Source organism: Cavia porcellus, unplaced genomic scaffold (assembly GCF_034190915.1).
Source record: "Cavia porcellus strain 051 isolate PalLab524CR breed Dunkin Hartley unplaced genomic scaffold, mCavPor4.1 scaffold_16, whole genome shotgun sequence".
Taxonomy (NCBI): domain Eukaryota; kingdom Metazoa; phylum Chordata; class Mammalia; order Rodentia; family Caviidae; genus Cavia; species Cavia porcellus.
Window position 1 is genome coordinate 60,973,845 of NW_026947499.1, and position 19,377 is coordinate 60,993,221.

The window sequence follows — 19,377 nt, forward strand, 5'->3', positions numbered from 1 at the left end:
GCCTGCCTTGCAAGCAGGCAGTCGTGAGTTCGATACCCAGTACCGATAAAAAAGGAAAAAGACCAAAAAAAAAAAAAAAAAAAAAAAAAAAAAGAAGTCAGACAATGTGTTTACTCACACAAAAGTGTCTTGCATAATGTGAATCAATAAAGCAAATATTAACTCAGACTGAACCTTAGAGGTCAGGTGGCTCATGTCTTCCTTTCATGACAGTGGAATTGGTTTCTAAAAGACTTGACAGTGTCTGACTCAGTATCACAGAAGTAGTTAAGGGTAGGAACCTAATAGGTATTATCTAATTTTTCATATATGCATTCCATGTTATTTCTACCACAATTAACTATGTTGCATATCCCTGTCAATGTTTTCACCAAAAAGCCATGGCATTAGAAAGTCCACAATTACATTCTCAATTGAATTGAAATTTAACATGTAATTTAAACATGTCACAGTTATTGTTGGAGCTGCTGAGCTAGTGATCCCTTACACATGTGGAGTTGAAAGCACAAATATCCAGAACAGGAGTGCCCCAAGGGTATGGACTGCCTGAGAAAAACCCGAAAGGCACGGAGTGCTGGTGGTGAACAGGTGTTCCAGTCCAGAGAACATGGAGAAGACAGTGCATAAGAAGCAAGCCAGTTAAGCAAGGGGCATTGTGAGAGAAGTGTATAAATGAATGAATTGTGGTGGTTGAACAGTCTCTTCCTCCTGTCTGGAGGAATGGCTCTACCTGACTCTAGCTTTCTGTCCCTATCTTTATTTTCTTCATCCTCTCATCCTTTGTCATCCCAGGAATTTAACAGAGACCAGCAAGTTATATTAGAAGAGTATGCATGCTTAGCCATTACTACTCATTCAGATTTATAGAATTGTTGAGTAATATTAATATATAGGGCTAAAGTAATGAAATAAGAGTTAGAAACATTTGGTAAAGGGAAAGTTGTGAAATATAAGGTGATCCAGGGAATAAGAATAATTGATTTCTCAAAGTCTCCTGCAGAGTCTCTGAGAGGCTGATGACCTTGGTTCTCAAGAAGTAGAGTCATGACGACATAGAGTGAGGAGGGGCAGAAAACTTCACTGAACAGCTAAATGTTAATTTTATGCTTTGAAACATTAAATAAATAAATAAATTCATCAAATTTTATTGCCATGTTTGGCACTAAATGCCATTTTTTTGCTGTCATATTTTGGCTTTCGGAGGCACATAACTCTCTCTTTCCAACTCATCTTAAACTAAGTTTATTACAAGTAATTTTAGTGGTGTGGATGAGGCAAGAGGTAGAATTCTAAAAGTTAAGTGATTTCATTCTCTAATGAGTTAATTCATCTATGAATTATTATTCATTTTCTCAACTTTTTTTAATCCAAACTTGACTGATAATAAATAAATCTTAACATTTTTCCTTTAGCCTATTATGTAATCTCCAGTTCTACACAAATTTCTACTGAGATTGTAAATGCATAAGTTGTGGTAGAATCTTAGCATATAACTTATCACAATGGGACACACTACAATACAGATTTAGAAGCCAATAGCTGTTATAGAAAATGTGTGCAAAATATTATATTTAGCCTATACTTTTCACCAACATTAATTCAAAAACTACATGAAAAGAGAAAAGTTTGTTGTTTCACATATGTCCCTGAAGGTGGCAGTGAGGATACTTTTACATTCTTACTTTGGGTAATGTGCCTGTAAGAGTTAATCTATGAACTCCTGCCATTCTTCTGCTACCATGGGATACTATTCTCAAGGTGTGACTTGAAAGAAGGAATTGGAATTTATCGAAACCGGTCTGATCTGGATTATCTGTCTCTCCATCATGCCAGCTGCCATGGTTTTAATTAAACTCAGTGTACAGTAATCTCTTAGACTTAATAAAGCAGTTATTGCATTTCTGATTTCCTTCCAAACATTTATAAACTTCTACTGCAGCCTCTACTCTAAGAACAAGAATGCTGTCTCAGGACTTTTGAGAATAGGCAACAAAATATAGCAAGCCAGCAAACTGAAAAGGGACTGAACAAAAGCAGTGGCCATCTTGAACTAAACTATGTAGTCTTTTATTTAAACAATAGTAGATCCTCATTAAGTGTTGACAATGTTTTATGCTGAAAAAAGCCAGAGTGTATCGTTGCACTTACACAGAAGTACAGAACTCTAAAGTATGAAAGGGTGTTGCAGTTAGATGAGGATCTGGTATGCCCTGGCACAAAGCATTGCCATCGTGACTCTGTTACAATTACTTTCTCAGCAAAGTGTTTTACTCTTTTGTAAGGCAAGATTAACACCTGAAGGAGTGGACACATGTACAGAATCTAATAAAATTAGCTTTTCCTCAATAACTTCCAAGTCTCCTACCCAAATCATTCCAATAATGCTTATCCTTTCCTGAGCTGTCTTGCCAGTAACATTCCTATTTATGCATAGAATCCATAATGCATTGAAGATATTGCAAAAAAAATTTAAATTTATTTTAAAGCAAAAAAGAATAAAAACTATTATATAGAATTTCAAAACTAAATAATAGGAGATTAATGCTGGTGAATACATTGCGTGTTATCTTCAAAGTAGTTGTTCAGATGACAGATAATAGGCATGAAAAAATGATAAACAATGAAGTATAAACTGTTCCTTTTGATTACTTCATCAATACTGAAAAATTTAAAGAACATAGATGCTTGAAATTTCACCAAATTTTGGACATTGGAATGTGGAATGCATTTAAAATTTGAATCGTAACTGTTTTCTTTTAAAGTACAATGAGAACAAACTAAAGAAACCACAAGAATATTTGCCAAGGAATGAATCAGAAAGTCACCACAGAGCCTTTACACTTCCTAGCACAGTTCTTGGCACAAATTTAGTGTCCAATAATTATTTGTGGAATATAAAGTCCAGTTTCTGGGTAATCATTTCTTATTTTGATTAATTCATTCAAGTGAAGAAAGTGAGAGTGAGAGAAACTATGGAGCTGGATGAAAATCACTTCAATGTTTAGTGTCTGGGGTGAAGCAGTATCCATTTTATAGCTCTTCCCCATGTGTTGCCTGTGTGCTAACTGATGGGCAGTATCTATACTATAAATACTCAATTTTTATACATTTGTGCATATGTATACATGGAGAGATTGTCCTTGGCTCCAAATTGCTCATGTATAAAAATAGACATGAGTTTTAAAATCACGTTTTCTTTAACACTGTTTTGGATTGGATGACAAAAGGTAGAGGAAGACACAATCAGTTTCAGAGTACTTTAGTAGAACAGTGAAGGAAAGATCAGAAGATTTTTTAGGTTGGCAAAAATCATAGGCAAATGGCAGCTTAAATATGGGTTGGACTAGACTTCATAGTTTAAGAATGAGTCATACCTACCTGATGTGTCTGTGAGTCACACCAGCCTAGGCTGTCTGGTTCTTTGTGCTTCAGAAGTAGACCACACCGTCAAGTGGGGGTACTGATCAGCTGGAACAAAGCCTCAAAGGATACTTTTCCTTCTTTCTTTCCCTCTCCTTCTTTCTCTCCCTCTTTTCCTCTCTATGAGAAGCAACTATATTGGGGAGAAATAGACTCATTGGATGTCACTGATGGGCCCCAAGATAGTGAGGTCATATAGTCCAAGAAAGGACTATCATAACAGATGGAGCAGATTTCTTGCAGATCTCTGTCTCACCTAGAGTCTTCAGAGCCACCTCTAGGCAGTTTCTTTTTTAATGCTTACGTTTTTCTTCCCTGTGGGAGATGGTGTTTACTCAGAGAAACCATACTTTCTCTTAATCTATGTGTCTGCATGAATGTTTTGTTACGGCTCATTTATAGTTCTGACACTAAAAGTCCATTGTTATGTCTACAGAGAAAATATCTAAATAAGTGAAAATAAAATTATAAAATAATTAGAACTATTTTCTTTAACACACATGTAATATATAATGCATAGACAAATTAAAAATATTTGGGGAAAACAGTATTTGGGACTGTGTTCTTTAATTTCCTCTCTCTCTTTTGGATGGTCTTGTTCTTTTTATGAGGTATCACCTAGTGGGTAAGAGCAGGGACCTGAAAGCCCTTCTGCATGTAGTTGGATGTCACCTCTACCAGTGATCGGTGGGCCTGCATAAGTTATTTAATCTCCATATATCTCAATACTTTGATCTGTAGCAGATAGTAACAGTGGTCTCTATGTGAGTGGTGAGAATTAATTGAGACAGTTCTTATGGATCACTGAGAACAGTGCTTGCCATTTAGTGAGAACTTAAGTTAGTTATCAATATTTTATCTTTGTCAGTGGCAGAGAGCAGCAGGAAAGGCAATACCAGTGCGCGTATTACATAATTAGTCACACCAGGTCACAGGAGAAATGGGCTCCACAGTTTTCCAGTGCTGGAATCTTCTCCTGTGTACTGTAGTCATTGTTAACAGATGGAAACCTGTGACAGCAAATTGGCAGGCATTCCGTATGTTTTCTCTGAGCAAAGACCTATAAATAGGGGACACAATAGGGCTGCAAGACCATTAAACATTTGCACTCTGATCATTAGCATAATCAATTTTTATTTAACACCTCCATGTGTCTACCGGAAAACCATTGTTTGCTATCTGCTCAAACCATTTATAAACTCCTATTCAGATTCTCTCTTGAGGTAGACCTGGTCAAATTTGGATGAGCTCGACCCCAATCATTGCATATATGTGCACTATCTCTTCAATGAGTCTGGTTCACAGCTTGTGAAAAATTGGTTGCATATATTGTGCTTTTCAATCCCCTCAATTTACAGTGAACAAAATAAAGCATAAAATTATCTCTCTTTTGTTTTAAGATTCCTTTACTGTTGAAAATTATGGGACTCCATTTTTTTTTTTTTATGATTTTTATTTATTTATTTTTTTTTGCAGAAAAAAAATGAACAGTAGGAAATTACTAGTTAATGGATTACATATTGTCATCTTAGAAATAATTGTTCAAGTCACAAAATTAAAGCTTGTAAAGTGGACATTCCATCAATGATATTGCAAATAGTTCTGTTCAATGATCCAATAAAACTCTACGATATCATATTCTATCTTATACACTTAAATATACATGCAGTTATATAGTTTAGAGCACTTTCTTTTCCTCTCTTTTGTACAAAGACTATTACACATTTTGGGTTTCATTGCTCTCACGGTTCTTATTACTTTTTTGGAAGAGAGTAAAACCAAATGTGACATAACAGAACAGAATCGGTCAAGTCAAAAGGGTGGGCATAATAGATAATGTGAAAACATAATACAAGGTGATCAACAATGGTTACCATAATGCCTCCCGCTATCTCTAATAGAATTGCCTATACCATTAGTTATAATACAATTGAACAAAACAGTAAAGAACAAAACCGACAAAACCAAACCATTGGAGACATTGTAGGTCTTCAAAAGTAGATAAAAGTCAACGAGAATGGGCGTTATAATGAATCTCATTATCTTCACAGCTGATGCCTAAATTTTCGAACCTGATACTATCCAGCAAAACAGAATAGGGGAACATCAGTTAAAAACCAGATGGTGAGAGTAATACAGGGCTTTAAATCGAGGTAATGGAAAGTCAAAGTGGGTTACTATAATATATCCTGTTATTTTTTTCCCTTTAATTAAAAGGATAAAAATTTTAAAAAAGTATTAAAAAAGTAAATAATGGAGTGGAGATTGAGATAAAAGAGGGCATAACAACGAAACATCACAGATCAAAACATAACCATTTAAGCAGAATAGTGTTTCACCACCAGATAATCCTGACCTAAAAGTAGTTACCATATTGTCTCTTTCCTTGAAATCCTTGAGTACAACTTCGTATACTGTAGCATTAAGTATATCAAAACAGTGTAAAACCATTTAAGAAAATGACAGCATTACAGAGTATTTAGAATCGACTAACAGAAAATGAATAATGGTTTCTGTATAATCTCCTTGTCTTTAAAAGGTTTTTGCTTATACTATTGTACATAATAAAATCCAGTAAGATACAACCTATTTAGACCATTGGAGACAAAAGCTAGATGAGACTTCAAAACAAGATGATACTAAATCAGTATTACCTATTAAGATGTCATTTTCTCCAAAATAGCTGTTCCTATCATCCAATCTTCTCTGCCTCATTTCTGTTGAGCTCTTATTCTGTCAGTAGCTGTCAGTTTGTCTTCTTCACTTTGTTCTCTGCCCCATTAGTTGTGGCCTCCACTATTTCTGGATTCTTTGTATTTTTCTTTTTTTAGAATATCCTGCAATACTCTCTGTAGAGTTGAATTGGTGGTTGCAAATTCCCCCAGTTCCTCTTTATCCTGGAAGCACCTTGTTTTTCCATCAATTTCCATGGACAATTGTGCAGGATATCTCAATCTTGGCTGGAGATTATTATCTTTCAAAGCTTGAATTATTTCCCCCCACGCTCTTCGTGATTTGATGGTTTGTGCAGAGAAATCTGCTGTAATTCTGATGGGTGCTCCCTTGTAAGTGGTCTGTTTCTTGTCTCTGACAGCTTTTAATATTCTGTTCTTGTATTGAATTTCTGGAATTTTTATTATTATATGCCTGGGTGTTGCTCTGTTTGGGTTGTAGGTAGCTGGGGTCCTGTATGCCTCATACATCTGAGTATCTTTACCTTTTGCTAAATTAGGAAAATTCTCCTGGATTATTTCTGTGAGTAGCTTTTGTAGTTCATTTGTTTGTGTCCCTACTTCTTCTTTTATGTTCTTAATCCTTAAGTTATGGATCCTCTTATCATCTTCTTGTCTTTGTATTATTGCTGTTTGTTTCTTTGTTATTTTTAAGAAGTTTTTCATTTCATTCTCCCATATTACAATTCTGCCCTCCAGTTCAGATAGTCTGTCCTTAGTTTCTTTCAAGCTGTTATGCCAGTCTTGGATAGATTTCTTAGTTTCTTGGTAGTCCCTTTGAACCTGCTTCACGTATTCTATGCTTTCCCTGTTTTCTCCATCAAACAATTCTCCCCTCTTTTTCTGTTCTTCCATTCCACCATCTGTTTTTTCTTGGATGGGGCTTAGCATTTCTCTAACTATTTTGCATACTTCTAGCTTCAGGTCGTTGATAACTTCATTCCTGAATTGGTCTATGAGGCTTTCTATATGGTGCTTTATGTGTATTGGTGCGGTGTCCGCTATTGCCTGTTTCTCAGAATTGGGGGCCGAGGAGCCTTTCTTGTTGCTGCCTCTTCCCATATTCTCTGTTCCTTATATATGCAAGCTTATATGAGAGGCCCAGCTTCTCTCCCTGTCAGCCACAGCCTGATCGAATTGCGCCGGTTAGGTGTTCCCACTCACCGCTGCGCACCAGGCAGCCTATGCGGGGGCCCGCCCCTCCCGGCCTCTGTCAGGCTCTGGGATCTGGTTTGGGCCAGCCTACTGGGTCCGCTGGCAGCGTCACGCAGGCCAGGCACTTTTCACCAGTCCCGCCCGAGAGGGGAATGTGTGGCTGGAGTCGCCACCGCGCCCTGCTCCCGCAGGACTGCTCGGGCCCAGAAAGTCCGCTGGAGTCAAACTGTGGTGGAGTGTCAGTTTCTCTCACTCACCTCGCCACAATTCAGAACATGCCTCCCTGCCCGTCCTGTTTTCGACTCCGTTCGCAGACTCCCGTTCTCAGAGTTTCCGCGTGTCTGTCTCCTTGCCGAGCCGATGTAGAGGCAGCCAGCCACTGCGTGGCGGGAAACCCAAATCGCGGCTTCCAATGGCGCAGGGTCCAGCCTCAGCAGCGAGACTTTTCTGTTCCTGTTTTAGCAGCAGGACTGCATTCCAAGTTGGTTTCTCTCAGCCGAGTTCGTTCCTGAGTCAGCAGAGCATAACTCCACCTGCTTATGTCTCTTTAGTCCGCACCATACCTGGCTTCTGAGCCTAGTTTTTCAGAGAGCCTCCGGTAGTTGCTGTTATCTGTCCGCCATGTTCTCCCGGAAGGGACTCCATTTTTTAGCTACCCCATGCTGACCTTAAATTCCTTGGTGCAATACTTTTAACTTGCACTTTCAAAATGCATCCTGTTGCCTTCTTCAAATATAGTAGCATGAACATCTCAAGTTAGTAATTTCATTGTAATGAGAGCACTAGATTTGACCAGAGTTATTGGGCTAGAGAGCTACAGAATTGGAAAGGTTTGTATACTGAATGGTGAGTAGTATGCCTAGAAGCCATGTAAATAACTGTTACCTACAAGAAGTGAAGGGTAGCATTGGTACTAGGAAACACGTGTTTTAAGGAAATTGTTCACCTTTAGGGAGATGGGCAAGTGATTTGTAAATGACAGTGAAAAATTAAACAGATACTTGAACCACTTCTAAGCAGGGAGGTACAAGTATTAGTGGGAACAACTCAACTTCCACTTGCATGGGCTTTCAGGAAGCAGTGTCACAGGACAAAGCCAGATTCCAGTTAGAGTGAAAGATGAATGTTTTTTTAGAAGTGGTTGAGAATAGATGGACTTTTAGTGATGACAGACCTTGAGTTCTTGGTGGATTTTGAAAAACATTCAGGATCTTAGTCATCAAAGAATATAGAAAGACCAGATGGAGACAATGTCTGCTAAAGATTAAGCATGTGCAACAGCTTATGGAACAGAAAATAGAATGAAGAAGGCAGAGGTCCACCCTGAGCTGGAGGCTGAGTGAGGCGTTTAGAGGGCAGCAGGTCTATCTGGTCATGGCCATCCAGGTTCCTTCTTCATTTTTGGCTTATAGACCTTAGTGGCAAAACAAAAACAGCTAAAACAAATACACGAATTAAAATATTTGTCACTTTGGTGAATAACTGTTTCAAAAGTCATATGCATACATATGTAAAATCAATATACTGTGTAAAATTTTCTATTCTGCTTTGTAATTTCCATCTTATATAGTAAATATGCTATTAATTCTTCTTCTTGGTCATGTTTTAAAAATGACTACATGTGGATGTAGAATAATCAATTTAAACACCATTTTAGTTTTAGAGAGTTGTTTCCATAAATATTCAATACATAAATTTTACCCAAAGACTATGTCACTGAAAATACATTTAGAAATGGAGTCATGAACACTGGGGAAGATGCCAGTATTTACTGTCAAATTAAAATAAATACTAGATTAAAGATAATTTAGAGGAAAAAATTGAAGTGAGAACAGTTCGAGGCTGGTCAGTTCCCTCAAATTTTTGGATTCAAATTTACTTTTAAGTCCAAGAATGATTGTGAGTCTCAAATTTTGCAAAAATAGATAAGGACCACAAGTGAGAAGAAGCATTATCAATCATCAGTATTGGGAACTAAGAGGTCCTCACTTAAGAGGTTTTGGGAGAACCTGTGAATTCCAAAAAATTTATTTCAAGAATTCTTTTGCTTTATTATCCCTAAACCTCTGGGTGTCACAGGGTTTTGCTCTGAACAGTGATACATTAATTCTGGTTTTTGAGGCATGTAAGCTGTTGAAGACCCTGGGATATAGTTTAGTGCTGGATAAGAAATGACTAGCTTGTGCCACCAACCTTTTCATGGAAGTTAATCTTTAAGCTTTAATGCCTTGATTTAAGGCTGTTTCTGGACACAATTATTTAATCATGCATTAACAATTATAGTTGGAATTTAATGCTAATTAATTTCATTAATTGGACCTAGACTAGATTTAGTTCGGAAATTGCAGAAAATATCTCAAATTCACATGTTACCATTAAACAATTCATTCTCAACTAGAGGCAATTTTTCCTCCCTCTTCTCAGAACCATTTGGAGATATCTGGCAATTTTAGTTGATACAACTGGGGGAGGATGCTACTGTCATTTAGTGGGTAGGGGCCAGGGCTGCTGATGAACATTTCACAATACACAGCTCCACATCCAAAAATTGTTCAGTCCAAACTGTCTAGGTTTAGTTTCATTTTAGCACCTAACAAAATTTAGAAAATCTTACTCATTCTCAGTGGAGATTCTCATTTAAGATTGCCCATACATTATTACATATATATTGAATTCCTTACTCATATTCATAAGGTAAGAAGTGAGTTTCTTTTCTAAACACCACACTTTTCAAACATATTTTCCCCTTGCATAATCTATTAAAAATATGAGGTGTTGCTCTCCCCTAATTTACAAAGTAGATGTTTTCCTCTCTCTTTGAAATAGCTACTGCATCCAAAAGCAAAGGTTTCTGTGTATCTCAACTCAAAGAGCAACAGTCAGATTCCTAAATGGAAGCAGAATGCTTTCCTTGAAAATCTCTTTCTAATAAAATGTGCAGAGTCCTTACAAGGGCAGAAAAAGCCTGGCTGTGGGAAGTGTGGAAGAGGACATCTTAATGGTCAGCTCTGGATCTTCTTTACTCTTTTTCTTTTTTCTCATCTCCTGGGGTTCTTAATGCCCAGCTTGGCTGGAAATTAATGACAAGTCTTGACCAGAAACTATTAGGATAAAATTCAGCCTCTTTATAGACATCCCACAAAGCATTTCATTATCTGACCTCTGCTGCCGCCCTCTCAGTTTTCATCTGAACTGAGATTCAAGCATGATTTTTATAGCAGTAATTCCTAAACCAGAGTGGACAGTAAGATAAAAATGAATAAGCACTGGCACAAGGCCTTCTGAAGCCATCTCCTAGGTGTTCTGACTGATGCAGAGTATCTGTACTCACATTTTAAACAACCTTTCTAGAGAATTCTGATACAATCCCACAGTGGAGTTTCTAATTCAGTGCTTGCATTTGGCAGCCCTTTCTCTGTGCTACTAGCTTGTGCTCCTCCCGCTGCCTGGACTATGCTTTAATCTCCTTGGCGGAGTTTGTCTTGGTCTTTCAAAACCAATTAAATACTTCTGCTTCCCCATAACATATTATTTACATGTCTATTAGCGAAACATATATTAATAATGTAGAATAATTCATTGTGTATGTTATTTTTCTAGATTTTGAGCTCCATCAGGGACAAATACCCCAAAAGAATCCATATAAAGAGTAAAATTCATACCAAATAAGTATCATGCTGAAATCCTCAAAGTGAGTAAAGGAATCCCAAGTCCACCATTCTAGGCTCTAATCTCTCTCAGTGTCCTCACTAGGCTTATGCACCTGCTAAGTATGCATATGGTGAGTTAAGAACAGCTGTTTTCCTTATCCCCCATTATTATTCAGTCTCACTATTGATAACACAATACTACTTCCCAAGCTTTCCCAAGCCTTGTCCTTGGGCAACCACCAGTCCTTGTACTTTCTCCTTGGCAGGAGACCACAGTACATTTCACTAAGCTCTTACCATAATGACCCTATTTCAGTCCTCATAGTTTATATAAGAGTAACGAGTCTTGTCTAAATGCCAGGAAAGTCTCTCTCTGGTTTGTTCTGAATAAACCTGTCCTGTTGAACTCATAGCCTTGTTTACTTCTTCCTTTTTTCCCCCCTGACAGTGAGAGCTTCTCGTTAAAGAAAAAAATTAAATCCTAAAAGAACACTAAAACTTGAGTCAATCATTATGTTTTTTTTTTATTTTTCAGACATACAATAGTAACCAGTAACATTAGGATTTATAGAAGAATTTCAAAACATGATGAAATAGGAATAATAAGTAGTATTAAGCAGTAAATGAAGAATAAATATTAAATAATACAAAAATGAACAATAAATAATAAAGTGTTACATACATACATATTATGAATGCCTAGAAAGAAATATACTGAAAGTTTATTACAAAATTAAAGTTAAGTTATATGTTAAATATTATATATTATATTTACAATATAAATATTATAATTATTTGAAAGATGTTCAAAAGCTTCCCCTCTAATCCTTTAATTTTTTTTTATTTTAAAGAGAATAAAACAAAAGAGAACAGAACAAAGCAAATCAGAACAGAACAATGCAAGCAATACAGCACTTCACAACAAGACAACCAGACCTCAACAGTGGCTGCCATGTTTGTTTTCTTTGACATAGTTGCACATACCTTCACACACATTAATATCAAGCATAATAAAATAGTATAAAACCATTCAAGAGAATAAAAGCATTAGAGGCTTCAAAACCAAATAATAGGAAATGAATAATGGCTACTGTAATATCTCATTTTCCTCAAAAAATTTGTTTGTACCATCTCACATAATAAAATCAAATAAAACACAACAGGATAGAAGAACAAAAGCATGGTAGGACTTCAAAACAAGATGGTAGCAAATCAGCAATGGCTGCCATAATGTCTTGTTTTCTTCAAAGTAGCTAGTCATGCCATCACACATAATAAAATCAAACAAAACGGAATAAAACCCTTCAAACCAATGAATGAAAGCATTATAAAACTTCAAAGCCATATAGTAGGAAACCATGATTACTATAAAATATTCCATTGTATTCAAAATAGCTGCTCCTACCATCCAACAGCATAAAATCTAACAAAATAAGACAGAATAAAGCCAAACCTTAACAAAATTGTGTAAACAATGCAAGAGTTCAAGATAATAAGAAATTGACAGTATTTTCTACCTTTTCCTTCCCTTTGCTTTTACATTAACTATTTTACTTTTTGATTCGATTAACTCCTTCCATCTCTTATGCTAGAGTTCCCATGCCTGAGTTCAAAATGGTTTGCCCATGAACATGATCTCCAGTTTTGTCTATTTACCTATAGCACCCTTGAGATTATTCTACTTAATAGTTTAGTTGGGTAGCTTTCTACTGGATGAAAATACCATGTCTTTCCTATTCATTCTGCAGTTTATGGGCAAGTTGCTCTTGTTTTTTTTTTTTTTTTTTTTTTTTTTTTTTTTTTTTTTTTTTTTTGGTCTCCTGTCACATGGAACAATTGTTTTCTCTCCTTTGATTTTTAGTGTATAAATTTCCTTTGCAGTTAGATGTGTTTCCTGTATACAGTATATCAATGGATCTTGTTTCTTGATCCACTCTCCCTGTGTTTCTTTTGATTACTGACCTGAGATCATCTGCATTAATGGTTACAACCAGCATACATTGGTTTGTCTCTGCCCTGCTATCCTCCTGTTGTTGGCCCTCCACTTTTCCCCTTCATTCAATTATCTTGTTTGGCGATCCCTCTCTGCTGCTGTTCCTGGAACATGGTCATCTTTATCTCTCTCCAGAATATTCTTTATCAGTCTCTGTAGGGTTAGTTTGGTAGTCATGAATTCCTTCAGTTGTTATATAACATGCAAGTATCTTATTTCTCCATCAATTTTGAGAGACAGTTTTGTTGGGTAGATCAATCTGGGTTGGAAGTTGTTTTCTTTGAGAGTTTGAAGCACTTCACTCCAAACTCTTCTTGACTTGATAGTTTGGGTAGGCTTGTCTATTCTATTGGTCTTCCTTTATAAGTGATCTGTCTCTTTTCTCTAACAGCTTTTAATATTCTGTCCTTGTGCTGAATTTCTGGAATCTTATTATTATATGTCTGAGTGTAGGTTTATTTTGGTTATGGCTAGTTGGAGTCCTATAACCTCACTTACCTGTATGCCAGATCCGGTTCCCATGTTTGGGAAGTTTTCTTCTATTACTTCTGTGAATAGTCTTTTAATTTCATTCATGTCAATCCCTGCTTTTTCTCATATCACTCTTAAATTATGCTTCTTTGCATCATCTTGCAGCCATGGAGTTGTTATTTCCTGATTCCATGTTATTTTTAAGAGATCCTTCCTTTCCTATCTTTAGTGTCTTTTAAGCGGTTTTGCCAGCTTTTGATTGAATATTTAATTTTCTGGATCTCCTTTGAATCTGTTTTATGCATTGTAGTTCCTTTCTATATTGTTCATTTAAGATTCCCATCATTTTCTATGCTCCTATTTATTGTCTATGTCTTCTTTAGACCTGCTGAACAATTCTTCCAGTATGTTTGTGATTTCTTCTTTTGCCTGAGACATTATTTCTGATTTGATTGCTTTTACAATCTCATGAAGTTGTTTCCTTACTTCAGTTGCTACCCTCTCATCTATTCTCTCTGTGATTTCCATTTTCTTCCATGACCAGATCTCCCAGACTTATTGTGTGTGGGACAGAGGTCTGAGTTTGCCTTTTGCTCCTTTGTCTTTACATTCTCCTGAGTTCCCCCAACAAGCTGGTTGTGGAGTCCCAGGCTCTTCCCACACTGGCTGCCCCTAAGCAATGTAGGGGGATGGAACAGGCTCTTGGGATCCTCTAATTCTAGATTTACAGGGAGATAGTAAGGTATGGAGCGGGCTTCTCCAGAGCTATGTAGCTACACTGGGGCTTCTATGATGATCAGGGGTGCATGTAGATGGGGCTGTTTCTCTTAGACTGTCTACACTGGGACTCCCACGATGGTGACAGACACACAGGGGTGTGTTTGTCTGATTCTGCTAGTGGATGATGGCTGAGGGAACCAAGAGCCTCAAATGGTGGCCAGCGATGCACAGAGCTTACCAGGCTGTATGTTCCTGCTCCATCTGGCTGCCTGCAATAAGAATCCTTCTGGTGGCAGCTCCCTGAAGGTGAAGGTGGATCTGCTTGTTTTCTCTGCCCACACTGGCTGGTAGGACATGGCCTTTCGGTGGTAGCGCATAGCGGGCAGAGGTGGATCTGTCTGTCTCCTTCGGTCCTCGCTGGGTGTGCGGAGGAGAAAGCCTTTCATTGGCAGCACCTGACAGGCAGACGCGGGTCTTCTTGGTTCTCTCTGCTCATACTGGGTCCGTAGAGGAAAGGGCCTTCCGGTGGCAGCATCTGGCAGGCAGAGGTGGGCCTTCTCCTGGTTCTCTCTGCCTGAGCTGGGCGCATAGAGGAAAAGGCCTCCTGGCAGTGGCGCCTGACAGCTACCCTCCCATGCTTTTGTGTAAGAGTTTTGACCTTAGAATATACACAAGTACTTTTTCATCTTTTTGAAATGTATCTAAATCCTTAGGACCATATGATAACTTTTTGTCAATTTGATAACGCATTAATAATACATCAAAGTCTTTCTAAAGAACCTGAGAGCCAGCTTTGAAATGCAAACACATACACGCACAACACATGCACACTCACCCCCCCCACACACACTCTATTGCCAGTTTCTGTGAGAAGATAGAACTCAAATTCAGTGAGAACCTTTCCCCCATGCTAACATTTCCATTAAGTAGAGATGAGAAATTTATTCTTCACCTCAACAGGTAAAATTAGGATGCATTATATGTAACAGGTGATATTATCAACTGCTTTTGCTTGAGAACTGATCACTTTTTCTCTTGAGTGCATAGCTTGTATCAATTATTAAAGGAAAGTGTGAGCTATCTTTCTGTTTGCAATCTTTTAGCAGATTGTGATGCACAGTCTATATGTTTAATGTGTATTCAATAATAAGAATTTATTATTCTCTTTTACCTACATGGAGATAGTTTCTTTTTTTTTGTTTGTTTGTCTTTTTCGTTTTTATTGGTACCAGGGATCGAACTCACGACTGCCTGCTTGCAAGGCAGGCACTTATGCCACTGAGCTAAATCCCCAGCCCCTATGGAGATAGTTTCTTGGTTGAGAGGAGAATTGGTTTTCAATTATATCCCCCCAAATAGATATGTGTGTAGCCTATAATCCAGCACTTGGGATATGAAGGCAGAATGATCACTGAGTTTGATGCCAGCCTGAACTTCATAGAAAAACTTTGTCTCCAAAAACAAAAAATAAAAAACAAACAAAAACCCCAAAATATATATGTTTAATTCACATGTGTTCTTTTTTGGTATTGGGGATGGGACTCATGACTTTGTACTTGCCAGGCAGGTACTTATGCTGCTGAGCTAAATCCCTGACTCACACGTGTTCTATAATGATCCATTAATTTAAATTATAAATTGTCTTAGAGTATTTTTGCTCTAAGTCAAGAGCAGTTCTTTATTTCATAAAAGAGTTCAAGGTATCATATTATAGTGACACATACATATACATTTTGATAGCAGCAAAAACAATAGCTAAATACTGGAAGTGTTTAATATGTGGATCAAAAGATGACTGGGTAAAGACAATGTGGCACTTACACACAGTGAAGGATTAGTCTGCCATGAAAGATAAACTTGAATCTTTTGTAGGAAAACAGATGCATGTTGAGAACTTTATGTTAAGTGAAATAAATCAGACACAAAAAATTAAGTATTGCATGGTTCTTCTTATTGAGAAACCCAAAATACAAATAAAGCTATATTTATAAAAAGAAAAGAAAGCTATAAGATAAAAAGAAAAGCTATATAATAGGAAGTAGTGAGTTAGATCTTTTGCAAATAGGGATTAGGGTATGACGAGTAGGACAGGATAAGAGGATGAAAAAGGGAATTGAGATCTGCTATGTAAATGTGACAATTCAAGTAATGTAACCACATTTACTACAAATATGTCTGTATTATAAATCATTATGTATTGGAAGTCAAGAATAAAGAAGTGTTACAGTTAATGTCTAGATGTTTCCCCAAGAGTGCCATGCCCTCATTGGTAGAGGTTTTTGGGGGTGATTGGATTATGGGAGCATGGTACTCCTCAGTGGATTAGTCACAATATGATATGAGAGGTAAAGCCTGGTTGAAGCACAGTTTGAAAGGGTGTATTCCCCTCCCTCCTCCTTCATCTCTGCTTCCTGCTGCATGCCACAAGCTGTTTCTTCTTTGCCATGCCCCTCTGCTATAGAGGGCTGCCTTACAGTCAGCAGAAAATACAGGACTGAAACCTCTACACACAGTGAGCCAAAATAAACTTTTCCTTCTTAATATTGTGTGTTTAGGGTTTTGTGCAACAGCAATGAGACTATAAAACCATTTTTGGAACCAGAGAAGTGTGTCATTGCTGTCACGCCACCTGGTTCAGAAGCCTGTGGAACTGGCCTGGAAGAGAAGTTTGGAAATGTTTGGAGATGCTAGCTGGAGAAGCAGTCCTGGAACGCTGTAATCTGAGCTTGATGTGAGCCTTTGGCCAGAGCTCAGAAGACTAGGATGAGACAGAAAAACAGCTGGAAAAGACACATTTAATGTTTGCCCTTCTGTATTTCAGTCTTAATTTTGTCCCGTTATAGTCTATCTTTCTGCTTCTCTCTTTTGCAATGGGAATGCTTATTCTGTGCCTTTGCATGTCTTAGTGTTTACTTTAGTATATTAAATTAAATTTTATTTTATTTTTTTATAGGGAGTCACAGAAAAGAGTTTGCCTTAAATCTCAGAAGAGACATCAGACTTATACTTTTCAACACTGCTGGAAATGTTAGGATCTTAGAAATTTTTAGAAATAAACTAAATTCATTTCGCATAAAGGGTTACACGTGAGTCATTTGGACACCAGGGGCAGAGTGCTAAAGTTTATGATTAGATAAAGCCTGATAGGTGGAGCTTTTAGGAGGTGACTGGATCATGGCGCATGGTCCTGGATCATGGGAGTATGGTGCTGATCAGTAGATTGGTTCACGAAAATTTTACTTATAGGTAAATGCCATTTGGGTGGTGAAGTTAGGTTGGCGATGGTGGATCACTTGGGGCATGGCCTCTAAGGATCTCTCTGCCTGCCTTTGCTTGATCTCTCTTTGCTTCCTCCTGCTCTGCTGTGAGTTGTTTCTCCTCTGACGTTCCTCTTTGTTGTGCTGCCCTGCCTTGGGGCCAGCAGACACTATGGACTGAAACTAGCACAAGCTGTGAGGAAAAATAATCCTTTCTCCTTTAGAACTGAAAATGTTTGGTACTGCGTCACAGCAATAAGAAAGTGACTAAGACAGTGGATAAGGGAAGAGAAAGACATTATGGAAAGCATGTTTTGTTACTTGCCAGGTATATTTAATATGAAGCAATGGCAGAATATCATGGCGCCAACTTCAGTCCAGTACCCCATGATGTCTAGTTTAATTGTACATTTTTACATATACATTATCGTGCAGTTGTCACAGTACCTATTTTCATTATCTACTCTGAAAATACATATGTATTTTGATATATATTCTGTTATTTTGACTATTGTATCAGGTTTATTTCACTTAGGTGATGTGTTCTGGGTTTATGCATATTAGAGCAAGTATTATAATGTCACTTTTTCATTTCATTGTACATATCACATTTTATTCAACTCATTCACGGATGGAAACTACAGTTATTGCCATCTTTTAGCTATTATGAATGATACACCTTTGAACATTCATGTACAAATATTTGAGCCTCTGTTTTCAGCTCTTCTGCGCGTATACCTAGGAGTAGGCTTACTGGGTCATATGGGAATTCCTTGTTGAACTTTTTGAGGGACTACTAAACTGTTTGGCATTGCATCTGTACCTGTTTCCGTTGCCACCAGGAACATAAGAGAGTTTTGCTTTTTCCAAGGCCATAATTTGACAAGTCATTAGCCACTTTTTTTCACTGTAACCATTAAAATTGTTGTGAAACAGTGTCTTGTGATTGGTACCAAAGCAACAGAACCAAATTGCCTGCATTCTGCATTCTCTTAGTTACTAATGATGTTAAATTTCTTTCCATTTGCTTATCAATCAGTTTATCTTCTAGACAGAAATGTCTATACAACTACTTTGCCAATTTAAAAAAAATGTATCATTTCATTTTTCCTAGATTGTAGGTATTCCTTATGTATTCTAAATGAGAAACTCTCATCAGGAGCATGATTGATGAACCGACCCGATCCTTCATGGAAAAAGCAGTATCAACTTTTAGACTGCTCTCTCTTTCTCTTTGCTCCTGCATCGTTATTTCAGGTGACATTTTCTTATCCATTTATATGCAAAGTTATTTCTCTACAGTCCGAAATGACTTCTCAAAGTTCAGTACACCTTCTTAGCTGCTAAATGTAGAGCCTCTTAGTTTAGTGTCACTTCCCATCTGGCACAGTTCTTGTAGAGAAAATCTATGTAGGATGGGTCATTTCAGCGAGTGTGTCTTCTCCCCAGTTTCTTGGCCATTCGTATCCTAGAGGCCTTGGTGGTATTCTCATGCGCACAAAATCACACATGTATTTTACCTGGTGTTTGCACTATTCACAGCAGAAAACTTGTTTCCAGAGCTTTAAAGAAGTGCCCTTTTCCCCCAACTTTTCCTGAGTCAATTGAATAAATAACTTTTATTTTAATCAGGTATTGCTAGAATTTAGGGTTTTATCCCTTCATTAATAAAATTATATTGTAGTGTTTAGCCAAGTTATTCATGAGTGTGAGTACATTTGTGCCTTTGATAAACAGTGTCCAGTTGACCCTGTCAAGCTGGTGGCAATTTTACTCTTACCGTATATGTAGGAGGATGTCTCTCCCATCACTCCCTAGAGAACAAGAATTATGAGTATTCTCATAGTTTTTGATCTTTATCAAACCGATGGGTAGAAATGTTATCTCAGGGAAACAATACACACAATAAATTCTACTCAGTTATAATACATTAATAAAAATGCAGCAAAAAAAATACACCCTGCACAACACTTAATCCC